The sequence below is a fragment of the Callorhinchus milii genome, unplaced genomic scaffold (assembly GCF_018977255.1).
Source record: "Callorhinchus milii isolate IMCB2004 unplaced genomic scaffold, IMCB_Cmil_1.0 Scaffold62, whole genome shotgun sequence".
NCBI lineage: Eukaryota > Metazoa > Chordata > Chondrichthyes > Chimaeriformes > Callorhinchidae > Callorhinchus > Callorhinchus milii.
The window spans coordinates 114,133-131,964 of NW_024704803.1; the positions used below are offsets into that span (position 1 = coordinate 114,133).

The following is a 17,832-nucleotide window of genomic DNA, read 5'->3' on the forward strand; positions in this document are numbered from 1 at the left end:
CAGAGCCTTGAAGGTGAGGACAAAGATTTTGAACTCTATCCTCTGGGAGATGGAGAGCCAGTGGAGTCGGCAGGTTGGAGGTGATGGGGTTACAGCGCCTGGTGCAAGAGAAGACCCGAGCTGCAAAGTTCTGGATGATCTGTAGCTTGTGGACGGCTGACAAGCAGGAGTTGGTGTAGCCGAGCCGCGATGTGATAGTAGAAATGTGGAAAATTCTTCAATGCAGTCTGAATTTCAAAGATTCTTTTTAAAAACTGCAGACAACCAGCTTCCAAATTGACAACTTACATTTACTGTTTGTAGCGCCCTTCACACAGGGTAGCGTATCGGAGCACTTAATTAAGACTGCATTGAAGATTATTTTCATAATTCGGCAGCACCCAAGATAAAAAGAACAAATTAAGATGCGGTGAAATTCTGGCCGCTGGTGACGTGAAGGGGTTTGATTATAATAATCCTTGGATTTGATACAGCACTTCAAGACGTCTCAAACTCTTCACAGAATATACTGTAAAGTGAATTGACTGTATATTTGTGGGCGAAACACGGCAGCCAATTGCATACAGCAGTGTCCCAGAAACAGTCCTGGACTGAGTGATCAAATGTTTTTTTGAGGGATTATTATCCCCGGAAAAGCGATCCGCCAATCGACTAACAATTGGGTTCCTACTTACTGCTCAGTAAACAGAGGCGTGTGGAGAAAGGAAACTCGCCCAATATTTTGCCCTTCCCGTGAATAAAACCCAGGTCTCTTACTTGCGAGGCGAGTGCTCTAACCACTGAGCTGCATGACTCCGAAGTGCAAAGTCTGACCTCAAAACCTGACTCCAACTGACCAGTCACACCAGTTACATTACATCAGATTACATCACATCAAGAGTGTAAACAATGTGTTTAAAGGGTTATCGTTTCAATTATCGTCTACCTATTCAGGTGGATGTTAAAAATTCCATGGCACGATTCAAAAAGTAGGGAATTTCTCCTGTTGTCTGGCCGACAATCCCAAATAGAATTGGTCACTCATTTCATGGCTGTTTGTGAAATATTGTTGCACGCAAATTGGCTGCCGAGTTCACCTCCAATAATACAAGTCACTGTACTTTACAGTACATCCTGAAGCACTTTGAGACATGTAGGACACCACAAAGAGGAGTGGGGGTGTAAGCGCTATATCAAATGTAAGGATTATTTAAAGGGAATTAAATTTGTCGCTAATTAATTGAACTGTGTATGTAACTGATGCTTTTTGTTACTCGGTTATATAATTATAGGAGCGCATGCTATATATAAACACACAGTAAACCCATTTTACAAGCCACAACATACCTTCCAAATGGGATACGAATCTCAAAGTGCCTACAAATATACACTTGACAGCATTTCCCTGTAAAAAAAATACTTCTAAACATTTCAACAATAAAGGTACCACATCAAATGCAACGATTATTACCCCAAGAGGAATTAGTGTTGTATAGCCCTTGATCTCCACCATTTTTAACAGGAAATAAAGCCGTTTTATTGAACCACAAACAAAAAACACACATTAGTGCCTCCAGCAAGGGAGTCTGCTGAATTGCCTGCTCCTTTCCAGACTCTGAACTTGGGCCAAATCCTCTCAAAATAATCCTAGAGCCCAGCCCAGTCCACTTCTCAGCTTGCCACACAGCTATCTGAATGGGAGGTCGTCGTCTGACCTGGTCTCCAGATTTCCTCTACTCGAGCCTCCCCTCGGGATGATGAGCAGGTCGGCAAGTATGTGCTTGTCAGCACCAATTGATGGCCTTATTACCCCACATCATGCCTCAGTCACACTCCTTCTGCTGTTAGTGGCCTCTAGGCATATTACATTATAGGACTGGAAGCACAGAGCAGGGTGGGAAGTATGACAAATTTTGACCAAAGGCATGGTCATTGAGAACCACTTTTAAAAGGGTTAGAATCGTCCTTGGATTTGATACAGCGCCTTATCACGTCGTTGAGACGCCTCAAAACGCTTCACAGAATACACTGTAAAGTGAATTGACTGTTTATTTTGTAGGCGAGACGCGGCAGCCAATTGTGCGCGGCAGTGTCCTTCAAACAGCTGTGGATTTAGTGACCAAGTTATTTATTTATTGAGGGATTACCACCTCCGGAAAGCGATCCGCCAATCGACTAACATCCTGCATGCTGCTAGGTAAACGTGGAGTAACGAAACTTGTCTAAGGTTTCGCCTTGGCCAAGAATTGAACACAGGTCCTCTTGCTATGCTCACCACTACTCTATGGGACTTCAAGGTTATGAAGTCAAGATAAAAGGCACCAGACGAACAGATTTTGGTAAGAAGTTCCTGTATTTAACTGAAGTTGGCTTGAGACACAAAGACTATTTTTGCATGGTTTAAAGCTTAATGAAGAGAAGTTTCTGAAATTGTATGCAAGGCTGGTCCTAGAAAAGTAGAGCAAGTTTATCAACATGAGGGAGTAAAATTATCACATATGTATAACAGTGAAAGTAAGGGCTGGCAGTTTAGATGCTGCTAACTAACTAAATAGTAATATAAATAGAAACGTGTATTGCAGATGAGCAGCATTTTAATCTACAGACTGCAAGGTTTAATTGGGTATTTTACTTGGAGTACCCTCCTAATATGTAACTCTGCAAGAGTTTTCAATCCAGTGTTTATTTTTTTAGCAATGTTCAATTACAAATTTTAATTGAAAATTAAACACTTTTTTCTAAAAATGATTAAAAAGGCAAAACTTTAAAGTGCTGTAGCTTTGCAAAGAATGATTAGGTCTGAGCAATTGAAAGTGCATTTGAATAGTGGATGAAAGGCCCACAAGAACGGAACTATGGGCCTGCACGTCTCAAGAGATCCACCAGGAAGCGATCCACTAATTGACTTAACAACCGGGTTTCTACTTAATGCTCGGTAAACAACGGCGTGTGGAGTAAGGAAACTTGCCTAAGATTTCGGCCCCCCAGGGAATCAAACCCAGGTCCTCTCGCTTGCAAGGTGAGTGCTCCAACCAATACCCTGTTGCCTTCATTCCTCCCGTTGCCTTTGTTCCCCCGGGTCTGGCCTCCTCCTTGTCCTCCGAGTCCTCCGCCCCACCCTCGACGGCATTGCCCTCAGCCACTATGTCTTCCTCACTCCCTTCGCCTCGCTCCTCCCTTCCCATTTTCAGGTCTTTGCTGAAGACCTTTCTTTTCGACCGCGCCTTTGGTCACCTTCCTCACCCCCCCCGCCCGGCTCAGTCCAGGGATCCTAAACTGTAAAGCGCTCTGAGACGCCATCCGGCGTGGAGGGCGCTATATAAATCCAAGTTGTCGTTGTTGTTGCTGCTACAGGACTCCGTATTTGATCAGTATATCAAATAAAAATATCCTAAAATAAGGTCATGTGCTGCCATAACTAAAAAGTGTACAAAATCCCATGTCTAATTGAAGCATGCTTCTCGGTTTCATTGTTGATACTATAATGGCTCTCATTCCTGCTATAACATTTCTGGCATAATAGATACATGCTTTACAAGTGCGCTTTGGCATGCCATCAAGCAAATTCAATGCTTCGTTTCCCATTATTCTGACCAGAGGGAGCAATGTCAAGCTGGTAAAACAGTGAGATAATCACTCACTCTGACAAACACAGAAGGCAGTGATTCGACCCATCAAGTCTATGCTAGTGCCAGTCACACCCTCACAAATCCCAATTCCCCACTCTTTCCCCAAACTCTTTCAGGAGAAAACTAAAAGGGTATAGCATGTATATCATTTTTATAGCATGTTGATGGGGAATTGCACACAAGGTCCCATAAACAGGCATAAGGTTAATGACCAATTAATCCTAAACATTGTGCTCGAGATCCCAGGAGAAAATCTCTCCCTCCCTCTCCACCCCGATTCTTCAATAGTTTAATGGGATCCTATAATAATAATCCTTGTATTTGATATAGCGCCTTCTCACGTCGTTGAGACGTCTCAAAGCACTTCACAGAATATACTGTAAAGTGAATTGACTTGTATTTTGTGGGCAAAATGCAGGAGCCAATTAATTGCACACAGACAGTGTCCCACAAACAGCTGTGGACTGAGTGATCAACCCGCCCGAGAATCGAACACGGGTCCTCTTGCTTACCTGTAGTGTAGTGGTTAGGCAAGTGCGCTAACCACTGTGCTGTAGAACTACAGACCCTTTCCTGAAGAACAGACAGATATGACATGCAATGTCAGTGTAATATGCTTGGAAGAACTGGGCATCTTTGGGTCTAAGTCCCCAAAGCTTTCCACTGTAATCCATGGTAGACTAATCCAATACCAAATGAATGGTTATCAACGTCACCATTACTGTAGCAAGCGACTACCAGGATGGTAGAGGGAGAACTAGATGACCTCGGTCTATTTTCGTCAAGCAATTACAATGTTCCTAATCCATACAGGACCTCTTGTTTAAAAGACAGCCCCTTCGATAAACCAATGCAAAGGAGTGTCATCCTGGACTCTGAGCTCATTCATAATCTCTCCATTGGCCTTCTACCCAAAATCTTCTACCCAGAGACGAGGGCACCAGACTGCCACCATTTCAAACTTTTCCCACCTTCACTGATAGTAACAAGAACCTTCATTTTGTAATTCTTCAAAAGCAATACCATCAAAAACACTCCGTTAAATCATCATCTGAAACTTTCCGTAAATTATTCGTAGAAACCTTGTAAACACGTCTCCTGAATGTGCAGGCGTGTTTAACTGCAGGCTGCTCCCCTCACTTTTAATGAGAAACAAATCCTACTTAAGCCCCATTCTAAGCCACCCAGAATGTGGAGATTCTTTCCATTCAGGCTTGTCAGTTGAGCGAGTGAATAATGGCCTATTGATTACAGAATTATTTAACAGAACAGACTTTGATTAAGGATTTGCTCGTAGGCAGTGAGAGCTATGGTTATAGTCATTTCACCAAGAGAATCCCCGAAGGTCAAGGCTTGTATCTGCATCTCAAACTGAATGTGCAATATGTGTAAAGCATCAGGCAAAATAGAATCAAGCATTCATTTACACTGACATGACATGGCCACAGCAGCACCAAAACCAGCCTATTAATATAACAATCCTTGCATTTGATATAGTGCCTTACAACGTCATTGAGACACCTCAAAGCACGTCACAGGCTATACTGCAAAAATGAATAGACTATATGTTTGTGGACGAAACGCGCAGCCAATTGCGCACAGCCGTGTCTCACAAAGACGTGGATTCAGTGACCAAATTATTATTTTGGAAGAGATTATTAGGAATCGTCTAATAACCAAGTTCCTGCTTACTGCTCGGTAAACAAAGGTGAGTGGAGTAAGGAAACATTACTGTAGTTTTGTGTTAAGAGCACTCGCCTCACAAGCGAGAGGACCCGAGTTCGAATCCCGCTCAGGGCGAAATATTTCTTTACTCCACGCTCCCCTGTTTACCTAGCAATAAGTAAGAACCTGGTCGATTAGCACATCACTTTTCCGGAGGCATTAATCCCTTCAAAAAAAAAATAATATTTTGGTCACTCAATCCAACACTGTTTGTGAGATACCGTTGGCTGCCGCGTTTCTCCCACAAAATACATAGTCAATTCACTTTGCAGTATATTCTGTGAAGTGTTTTGGGACAACTTAATAACGTGATATCAAATGCAAAGATTAATATTAGAATTTAGAAGCTGGCTTTCAGCCGTTAATAGAATTAAAACTGAATGAGGTTTCCAATGTTCTGCACAAACTTACATTTTAAGACAATTGCGGCAAGGCTAGGATCGTTAAGGATTTCAAACTTCCTGAGGTTGAGAAGAGAACCGCCAAAATGAAGAATTTACTGGTGAAATTGACAGCACCTTTTCACTAAGCATATTCACGACTGATCAAAATCCCTCCCTTCAGTTTAGACGGTTCTGTCACCCTTATATGTACACCCACGATATGGTTTGCTCTCCCTCACAGAGTACTGGGTGGCCTCAATCCTCACTAATCAATGCAAGTCCCTATAACTAGGTGTAACTTGACTAATGAGTTCTTCCACGACGACAGATACTACCAATTGCTATTTAAATTAAATTGGGAAGCTTCTGTCAATCAGAGGTTTATTTTACAACTCTGTGACCCAGGCTGAATCTGTTTGTGTATTCCCTCCTTTGATTTATACAGAAAGCTCGAGTTAAGCACGGTTAAGTTAGCTCAACAGAATTTTATTGTAGCTTCAATGAAATCCACAACCCGGCATTAAATCTTAAACGACATGATAAATATCAACAAGCAGAACTATGAAATAACAAAATTAATCACACTTCAATTACACATGATAGCAGCTACTTGTAATAAAGTTAATGTGAAAGTGCACAAACAACCAACCTCTGACTCCTACTCATCAAGAGTCAGAGCACGTATCTTTGTTGTCATCGGGTAAAAAAAATAGCGACCACGAGCACATGGCGCTCATTCTTTTATAGGCATTGAGCCCCTCCCTGAATTAGGATACCCAATGGTAATTGTATAGCATTAATTACTTGATATAATTGGTGCCTTTCTTATGGTCCAATAAAAATCTTCCATTAAGTGACATAATAGGGAAACACGTTCCTATCCACTTATGCAAATTATAGATTTAAATTATAAATTATAGTCAGTTACCTCACCAAATTGTTTCAATCGACGTGAGAGTCCATAAGTAGTAAAAGTGTTAAATACATTAAAAAATATTTAAACAACAAATGGACATAGAAAACAAAAGGGGTGACCGTGATGCAGTAAATTCCAGGAACTTTAAATAAATACTTCTTAAAACTTGGTTCATTGCTGAATTTGTGCTGGAATCTAGCCAAGCATCCAACATACAAGGCTTCAGCCACGATACCACCTCTGCATTCACTGGATTTCTCTCCTTCGGGTCAACTTGCAGACAATTTGTTAACTCTGGAAAGAAAGTATGTATTCTGCTTCTGACTAGCACATTACATTTGCTTGGAATCTTGCCATGCGCTGCACTGCCTGCCTTAGAGAATAAAAATCGGCAGCTAATTTTAATATCATATTACTTCCATTTTAGACTTGCAATATGAATGACTCACTCACTGAAATCCTCACTCACAGAAAGTATACGATGATATGCTATGTGGTGAGAGCTGAAACATGATCAAGACATAGCTTGTGCGTGAGAAGCGATCCCACTTCGCTCACGTTTAAGTTGACATCGGCTTTTATAATGGGGTGGGTAGTGCGATTAAGTTGAAACTAAAAGGGTTTCTTTGTGCAGCTCCATCCATTAGACTAATAAGCGAAAAATGCATTATGTTGAGAGCTTCCTTTTTGATCGTGCTTACGGTCATCTCCCCCTTCCCTATCCCAGTATCTCGGGATCAGACTCCGCCACTGTTAAGCGCACCACGTGATGGCTGCTACGTAAATGCAAGTTGTTGTTCTAGCTGTGTTGTGTAGTGGGTTATTGCGCTATCCTTTCGTCTCTGCTCCACAGCACCAAATAGGCTACGCAAATGATACAAACAAGCAGAGAAATAATAATAATCCTTGCATTTGATATAGCGCTTTTCACATCTACTAGACACCTCAAAAAATAGTATTTAGTTGTAGGATGAAGGGAAGATAGTGATGAGAAGCTCCACAGCATTGAGGTCCCAAGATAATGGCTGTCCTAGCTGGACAAGCATCAGGAAACTTGCTTGACAGTGCTCTCGATGGCAAGCCATTCAGTTTTAGCTGATTCAACTGCAGCAGTTACCCCAACACACACTTTAGGTCCTTGGCTCTTGCCAGGATGCGCATGCAGATACTATCCTGGATGAAGGGAATATAGAAATATAAGCTATTTTCCGGTAGGCAGGGTGCATCCCTCCAGGGAGAAAGCGGACATTCTATTCCAGGTACAGGGAAATTTCCACCTCAGTTTAACATCTCATCTGAAGGACGGACGGCACCTCTGACAATGCAACACCCCCTCCAGTATTGCACTGCAGTGACATCTTAGACAATGTGAGTTCAAGTCCCAAAAGGTGACTAAAGAGTTGATAAGTATTGCACACTTTGGACGCTTGCCACCCCCCCACTAACATATGGCTTGAACCGACAACTTTTTGGCTGATACACTGCTGACAAAATATTGGATTCAACCAACCCCATGATAGAGGGTTTATAATGAAGAGTTTGAAGCACAACAAGTTTTCCCGACATCACTCACAAAATACAGCAAAACCACTTTGCAGTATCTTCCGTGAAGCGCTTTTGAGACATCTGAACGATGAGATATACCAAATGCAAGGATTGTCATTAATATTTCTCTCACCCTTCTGCAAATGATTCGAAAGCAGATTAGGCATTCCTCTCGTTGCTATTTGTGGGAAGCTACTGGCACTGATTATTGCTTCCATATTGCTACATTTTGAAGCAACTCATCGTACAGAAGCACTTTCAGACATTCTGGCAGGCTGCAATGCTGTATTAAATATAAATGTTTCAGTCCAGGTCAATATATTGGGTTAATGACAGATCGCCATTAAGAGAAGAGAATTTAAGACCAGATTCAATGATGGGAGGAATCTCACGAAACCAACTCTGGGGAGAAAGCGTTACATTAAGCTCACAACATTGGGTTGTGGAAGATTGCAGGTACTGGGTGCAGTTATCAGGTTTATGGATATATAAAGCATTCATTTAATCAAAGACGTGTAATCATACATTTGCTGAGCAGGGAGACTATACCGACAGCACACAATGCTAAGTGGAACAGAATGTAATTGGAGATTACGCAGTCAAAATTTCTATCAGTTTGACCTTGAAAAGTGATTCAAAACAGAACCCTCCGTCAGCTAGGAAAGCCAAGTAAATAATGCTTCGGGCTAAAAGCTCTACCGCGGCAAACCGAGATGTATAGTCCGTTTATCTTAGTTCCGCCAATTGGCAACCGACTTCTGCCCCAGCACAATAATTCACAGGAAACCATACTTATACCCAGAGGTGGGAAGCAATGTATTCCCAGCCTGTCTATGCATCTGGGAATCTCCCTCGCCAGCGAGGAAAGAATTTGCATTTTTTATAACATTTCATTACATTTCTGTGTCACGATGTTTGACTGCAATGACTGTCGAGTCTAAACCCTGTAGGCATCAATGGAGCTTGTGAGGAGGAAAAACATTTCTATTTACTGTCTATAGGGATATTGGAGTCTTAAATGCAGTATTCACAAACTGGATTAGTTATGTTTGTTGTGGAGTCCTGTAGCTCAGTGGTTAGAGCACTCGCCTCGCAAGCGAGAGGACCGGGTTCAATTTCTGAGTGGGGCGAAACGTTAGGCAAGTATCCTTACTCCACATGCCTGTTTACTTAGCAGTAAGTAGCAACCTGTGTGTTAGTCGGTTGGCAGATTGCTTTCTGGGGATAATAATCCTTTCAAAAAAATAAATACTTTGCTCACTCAATCCACGACAGTTTGTGGGACACTGTTGTGTGATTTTTTTGAATTTTCAAAATATTCTAAAAACTGGTTTGCAGTATTGAACAACACTGGAAATGACTGCCCAGCCTAGATGTGGAAACAAAAGCAGGTCCTCAAACCGTCCAAGCTGGAGGGGAAACTTACCAGTGGTTTTTTGCAAGTGGTGGGCCTGAAATGTAGGATTGCTGGATCACTTTTTGTTCTGCGCAGAACAGTTAAGATAAAAATCACAGCGGCATCAAGTCCGACTCCAAATATCCAGCAGCATTGATGATATACTTGCCATATCACCTAGGCTTAAATCTTTCAAACAATGCCCGTTAGCATGAAACCCAAAAGCTGTCTGGCACTTTCTTTTGTGGCCAAAGGAGCCAAATCTCTGTTTTAATTAAATGAATTTAAATTAAATGTCATTAATCCACACACCTGTTTACCTAGCAGTAGGTAGGAACCTGGATGTTAGTCGATTGGCGCATCACTTTTCCGGAGGTAATTATCCCCCTACCTCACCCCGCACCTCAAAAAAAAACTTGGTGACTCTATCCACGAATGTTTGCGGGATACTACTGTGTGCGATTGGCTGCCGCATTTCGCCCAGAAAATACACTTTACAATATTCAATAGTCAATATTCAATATTCAATTCACTTTACAATATATTCTGTGAAGCACTTGGAGATGTCTCGACATAAGCACTGTGTCAAATGGAGGGATTATTATTAAATTATGTTTCTGTTATGTGGCTCCCTGGTCAGTTATTCCCCCAAAAGATGACAACTGGCAAGGCAAAGTTACAACTCAAAATTACAACAAATTACAAAATTACAACCGTTGTTTAACTTTGGATTTTCAACATGTTCAAAATATTAAGTAATAGATACAAGACCTTACTCCACATGGTGCAATCTCTGTAACATTGAGAACATTTTCCTCTAATTTCTCTCATAAAAACTTGATGTTAGGACTCAAACGACAAAACATATTATACTTCTTTTGACTACAGATCTTCTGTAAACATATAATAATAATCCTTGTATTTGAGCTAGCGCCTTATCATATCTTTGAGACGTCTTAAAGTGCTTCACAGTATATCCTGTAAAGTGAATTGACTGTTTATTTTGGGGGTGAAACGCGGCAGCCAATTGCACACAGCACGTGTCCCCACAAACAGTCATGGATTGAGTGACCATATTATTATTTTTTTAAAAGGGAATGTTACCCCCAGAAAGGCAATCCATATAGCTTGACTGCTTAAATCTAAGTGATAGATTGACCAGGGAGCCAAAAGAGCAGTGCTTTCAATGGCAAGCTATGAAGGTTTAGCTGGTTACTCCAACGGTTACCCCAACTCTGTGGTTCCTAAACCTGGACTCTCTTCAGCCTGTGCCTCCGAAATTAGACAAGCCGCTTTGAGACATCGCAATAATTTAAGATGCTATATCAAAATGCAAGGATTATTATTATTATTATATTCTCGCTCCAGGGAGAGCGTGTGATTCTATCCAGGCCTGAGAATTCTCATATGGTTGTGGCATCCATGGAATTCTGTCTTCTTTGGATTCTTAAGCATAGTGATGGGTTTCTGCCTGTGTCAGATACCCGGGCGACCAAATAAAAATTGAAAATCACATTCTAGGTAGAAATTCCACCTGGAGAATATATTTTTGGACCTTTATCCATCTGAAATTCAACACGAGCTTCCCAACTCAGAATTACTTTGTGTGATTAATTAATTAGTCTGTGGGACACTGCTGTGCGCAATTGCCCTATCATCCATAAAATATACAGTCAATTCACTTTACAGTACATTCTGTGAAGTCTAAGATGTCTCAACAATGTGATAAGGCGCTATATCAACAACGTGGATTTATATCGCGCTCTCCACACCAGACGTCATTCTCAGAGCGCTTCATATCAAATGCAAGGATTATTATTACTTTACTTGGAATTTGCTGGAAACTGCATAACAATATACTCAGAAGAATTTTTCCCAAACATCCTTTTGCCTCGTTGGTTGCTACACAATTAGATCAGCCGTGAGAAGCATTATGATGGTATTGCACAACCATACTCGGTAAATGGTGGTTACTGGCGTCTAGACACTGAATAATGCACCTCATAACTTACTATTTTTTTTAAACGGGGAAATGAACATCACATTGACTCCCAACACTGACTAGCTTGCCTACAAATACAGTCACTGCACTTTACTGTAAAAAGCACTTTGACACTTTTCAATGACAAGGAACTATCAAATGGAAAGATAATAATAATTTTCTCACTCAATCCACAGCAGTTTGTGGGACACTGCTGTGCGCAATTGGCTGCCGCATACAGTCAATTCACAGTATATTCTGTAAAGCACTTTGAGATGTCTCGAAGACATGAACAGGAGCTATATCAAATGCAAGGATTATTATTATAAAACAAAACAAGGTTAGTTGATGTCTCATGAGTCAGTGCAGAAAACAAGAGTTTACATTACAAAAATTAACTAGCATCAATGAACATCTTTGTGGTTGAACTGCAATTGTATTTTAAAAGTAAAATCTTAAAAACCAAGAAATTGATACATTTGATTCTGGCTAAGAACAGGTTCAATGTTAATTACCACCATTACTCTACAGCTTAGTAATTGTTCATGGAATGGTAGCTTTTTAAACCGTGTGCTGTTGAAAAGCCCAAATCAATTCACGGTGCTAAGTGCCTGTACACAATTCGCAATGAAGCAATTCAAATTTGCAACCAGATGCAATCAGTATGAAAGCTAAATAGTGTTGTCAACAACTTGCATTTAGATAAGAGTCATTCACATAAAAGAAACGTCTCGAACTGCTGTACAGAATGACATTAATTAGAAATGAAGTGAATGTTGCTTTGGACACCAACACGGCAGCTAATTTGTGCCAGTAACATCCTATAAATAATAAATAACCTTTCCATTTAATATAGAGCCTTGCCACGTCAAAATGTCTCAAAGTGCTTCAGTTTTCTGTAAAGTGTAGTGACTGTATTTGTAGGCAAATGCTGCCAACAATTTGAACAATGTAATGTCCCACAAACAGTCATCAGATGAATGAACAATTTTATCTGGGAGATTGTTGGCCAGGACAACAGGAGAGAGAAACTCATTTCTCAAATCGTGCAATGGGATCTTTAGTAGGGGTTTGCCCACTACACAGTCACTACATGTTACTGTATATTCTACATAACCTTCATATGTTCTGCTGCACAGGTTTTGGCAGCAGTCAACTGTACTTCCACAGAAACTGTCTGCTCGATTCCTGCGTCGAACAGCAACACAATATCCGTTAAGAATCGGTATGTTTAATAGCACCTTAGTACATCAATACATCTCAAGTGCCACACTGGTAATTAATGTCAAATATGATGACGTTTTTGCATGCAATTGTGGCAGCCAATTCACACACAGCAAGGTTCCACCAACAGCTAAAAAGTGTGTAGCCAATTTATCTGGAGAACCAATTCACCTGGTGGATTGCTGGCCAGGACACTAGGAAAAAAACTACTGTATCTCTTTCCCAATAGCGTCAAGAGAGCTTTGAAATCCACTTAGACAAGCAGACAGAACATTGGTATCATCTTGCTGTCACTTGCAAACTTAACTATTTTACAGTGGGTCTGCAAATCAAGGTTATTAATACATATGGAGGCCTGTAGCTTAGTGATTAGAGCACTCGCCTCGGAAGTGAGAGGACCTGGGTTCGATTTCCAGGCAGGGAGAAATCCTGAGCACGTTTCCTTACTCCACACACCTCTGTTTACCTCGCAGTAAGTATGAACCTAGTTGTAAGTCGATTGTCAGATCGCTTTTCCGGAGATAATAATCCCATCAAAAATAAATTAAAAAAATAAAAATAATTTGGTCACTCAATCCACTGTTGCGGGACACTGCTGTGAGCAATTGGCTGCTTTGTTTCGCCTCCAAAATAATAATAATAATAATAATCCTTGCATTTGATATAGCGCTTTTCACGTCAGGAGGACGTCCCAAAGCGCTTCACAGAACACACTGTAAAGTGAATTGACTGTATATTTGTGGGCAAACGCGGCAGCCAATTGCGCACAGCAATGTCCCACAAACAGTCGTAGATTGAAAATTACCAATTTTATTATTGTTTTTGGTTTTGGAGGGATTATTATTAGGCTCTGTGTGGAGTAAGGAAATTTGCCCAAGGTTTCGCCATGCCTGGAATTGAACTCAGGTCTCTCACTTGCAAAGCGAGTGCTCTAACCACTGAGCTACAGGACTCCACATATATTCAATTCACTTTACAGTATATTCTGTGAAGATCTTTGAGATGTCTCAAAGAAGTGATAAGGTGCTACATCAAATGCAAGGATGATTATTATTATTATAATATACGAGTAACAGTAGTTGTAACAATCAGAATCCTTGGCCACCCCACTTAAAACTTCCCTCCATTCTTACCTAGCTGCACTAACAAAGACCCTCTGCTTCCTTCCCTTAAGCCAATTCTGAATTAACGTTCATGTTACACCCAGGGACCACGGTTTGTGAAGAAATGCTTCATATGGTACTTTGTCAAACAATGGCAATTTATGATACATTTGATAATAGATGCAATTTCAAGATGAATTGATTGCTCCTGGAATAAATTAAAGAAAAGAAACCAATTGAACAATCTTCGCTCCATTTGATTGTACAGCGCACTCCAATTTATAATCATGAGAGCACTGCAACTTTAATGGCAAAGATCTTTTGCCAACTTTTGGCCGAAGCATTATTGGGCTCAGAAGTGAACGGAAGACTTGGCCAGACTTTTTGCCTCTGATTACTATCTTGTAGAGTGGTGTTAGATCACTCACCAGCAAGGGGACTCGGGTTCAATTCCCGGGCGGGGTGAAACCTTAGGCAAGTTTTCTTACTCCACACGCTTCTGATTACCTAGCAGTATGTAGGAACCTGTTTGTTAGTCGATTGGCAGATCGCTTTCCGGGGGTAATAATCCCTCTAAAAATAATAATAATACGGTCAATCAATCCACAACTGTTTGTGGGACACTGCTGTGAATAATTGGCTACTGCATTTCACCCACAAAATATAGACAATTCATTTTACAACTATTATCTGAAACTGTTTGAGAAGTCTCAGCAACATGATAAGGCACTATATCAAATGCCTGCTGGAATGATTGCTTGTGAAGACGTCCAAATGGAACGGGATAGGGTTGAACTGTCACTTCTATCATTTTCAAATAATCCCTTAACACCTGGAATCTGGGCTAACTCATGTCAAATTTAACATTCACTCCAATTTCTAATTCAAAATTTCGAAGTGAATTCATTCTCTTTATTCTCAAGCTTCAAGATACTTTTTAATATATCTACAGAAGGCGCTGTATAATTGCAATGCTGCTAAATGGCCACTTAGGTGAGATGCTGGCAGGCAGTGAACCAGTACCCAGCTGCTTGAACAAAGAGGAAAAAAATGGTAAGACAGTAACTCTATTCCACTTCTAACATTCTGCATTTAGCTGTTATATTTGTATTGTACTAACAAAGAAATGAGGACTCGGGTTCAATTCCTGGGCGGGGCAAAACTTAACACAAGTTTTCTTACTTCACACGCCTGTTTACATGGCAGTAAATAGGAACCCCCAACGCGCTCCCTCCACTCAACTGGCCCCGGCCTTCTGTACATCCGTCGTGCCCTCCGTTCCACCGCTGGTGGCCGTACTTTCAGTCAATATACCCCAAAACTCTGTCCCTTCCTTCCCCATCTTCAGGTCGTGCCTGAAGACTTGTCAAGAGCTGTGAGACACTACCCTTCGTGAGGGGCGCTACATAAATGCAAGTTTGTTGTTGCAATAATTCCTACGCCACAAAAGATCTGTGTTCTATTTCATGGCAGGGCGAAATATTGGGCAAGTTTCCTTACTCCACGTGCCTCTGGGTACCCAGCAGTAAATAGGAACCCGGTTGTTAGTTGATTGGCGGATCGCTTTTCTGGGGATAATAATCCCTCAAAAAATTTTTTTAGAAATAATTTGGTCACTCGATCTACGACTGTTTGTGGGACACCGCTGTGCGGTATTAACTGCCACGTTTCACCCACAAACACAGCAAATTAACTTTACAGCATATTCTGTGAAGCACTTTGAGACGTCTTAATTATTAAACAGCTACAAAGAAATGAATTCCATCATGAGGATAAATTTGGAATCTTTTCAGCTTCAAAACAGCACAAATTACCGCAATTTTGCTTCATCAGGGCAAGACTGAAAGCCGCATTGTACAAAAGGCAAGCATAAGCTTGTGTGCTGCCCACTTCCTGAACAAACTGATATCCATTCATTTTAGCAGGTCAATATGATGAATGTTCATTTTGAATTATTAATGCCTTGGAAGTTGGAAGACAGATCATTCTTAATTGGAACATTGAACCTCCAGAGTCCCACGGCATTTCAGCAAAAACGCAGAGAAATACATTCACACTTCGAGAGAAGACCGCTCGAGAGGGCTTAGAGATGTATAACATTTTAAATGGGATTGAAAGAGTAAACCCAGAACAATACTTTGGGGGTGCTTACAAAACAGTAGAACAAGAGGACACGGGTTTAGAGGGGTAAAGGGCAATTTCAGACAAGACACCAGCAAGTGTTTCTGTACCCAGAGGGTATAACAACTGGAACACGGTAGCTAGGAAGGGTGGTTGAGGCCAGGACAATGGACTCATTTAAAAAGCAAACCAACCCTGTGATAATATCATTAAAAACAAACAAAATAAACAGTACCCGTGTTTTCTATGATTGGATCCTATATGTAGTACCTTACATCAATCAAAATTAAGCCTCATTTGCCAGTTATCAGCCCATGTGCACACCCTATCAAGCTCTTTGCAAGACCTTTGCTGCCTCCTCGGATCTCAGTTTCCCTCAAGTTGGTATCATCTGCAAATTTAACCCCACACTTTTGTTGATAACCAGTTTAGACTGAGGGACGAGAGGATTAGCGACACTGTTGAATTCAACTTATCACTCAGTTCAGAAGCTATGTAAATCTTACAAACGCACGACAGCTTTGGATGAAGCATTTGAAGTATTATTGCCTTACTAAGATGATGCTTTTTGTCTCAATTCCATAAACACTTCTTACAACTGATCCACTGTAATGGAGTCGATTATGTTTTTCTTAAACAAGTAAAACTTAAATACGTAATTGTATGAGTGAAATCTGTACAGTTTATGATTACAGGAATACAGCACAACAAAGGATGAACATGGCAGCCAATTGCCCACAGCAGTGTCCCATAAACAGTCGTGGATTGACAGTATTTTTTTTAAAAAACGGGATTATTACCCTGGAAAGCGATCTACCAATCAACTGACAACCAGGTTCCCACTTACTGCTAGGTGAATAGAGGCACGTGGACGAAGGAAACTTGCCTGAGGTTTCGCCCTGCCCGGGAATCGAACAAAGCGAGTGATCTCCACATACACAATTAACTCCACAGGTAGATCATTACAGATAACTATATATATTTTTAAACAGGTCTTGGCCATTATTGCTGTGACACAATCAGAAATCAAGTATTCATAAGGTTTGGAGAATATAATTCTGAATGAGCATTTTAATCTGTACAAGTGCAAATTAGACCTCAAGATGAACCCAAAAGCTGCTCGGAAGTGTGGCCTTGCAATGAAATGTGAAGAGACTGTGGCTCAATATAGCACCAGTCAGCTCGGAGTTCACATTGGTACAAAAAAAGCCTCACAACAATGTACTCAAAGGATTTTAAGTAATCAAGAATGATAGGCCACCTTGCAGGGAAGGCCTGGGGGAAATTGACCTGCACATTATGTTTGTGCTAACCATTTCAAAACACCAGCTGTTCTTCAGAGTTTGCCAGGAACCTGCGCTCAAAATGCACAAAGGAGCTGGAAGTGTGGATGACAACATTTACATCCACCATCATGTACGGACGGACCCCTCTAACTGTTCAATATCGGGGCTTTATTCAGTTATTGAATTACAGCTCACATCTAGCTTGCCAAAAGTGAACTTGTACAGAGGATTTGCTTGCACACAATTTTATGTTTCCAAAACACAAAGCAAACCTCCATTAATTGCGACGGTGACAAATTACTTAATAGCCGGTGATTGTTCAGTTCACAAAACATCCTAAAATCAATCATCTCAATCTCAAGTTTTTTTGAATACCAGTGATAAAACGAAGCCACGAGGGACTCCAGGAGGCTTTCCCGCGTGCTTAAAGCGTTTGCTTCCTGCATTTGGAGGAGTGAAGGATATATGCAAAGTTTATTGAGAATATGCAGACCTTGAAATTCTTGGCTCTCAATTGTTTCAAGGCATTGAGGGATTCCAAACT

The 17,832-nt window shown here is 40.9% G+C and overlaps 1 protein-coding gene across 4 annotated transcripts in view; it reads right to left on the reverse strand.

Annotated features, from left to right (window-relative positions):
* LOC103189011 (KH domain-containing, RNA-binding, signal transduction-associated protein 3) overlaps window positions 1–17,832 on the reverse strand; it is a 133,964-nt gene that overhangs the window by 91,912 nt on the left and 24,220 nt on the right. The window lies entirely within an intron of this gene.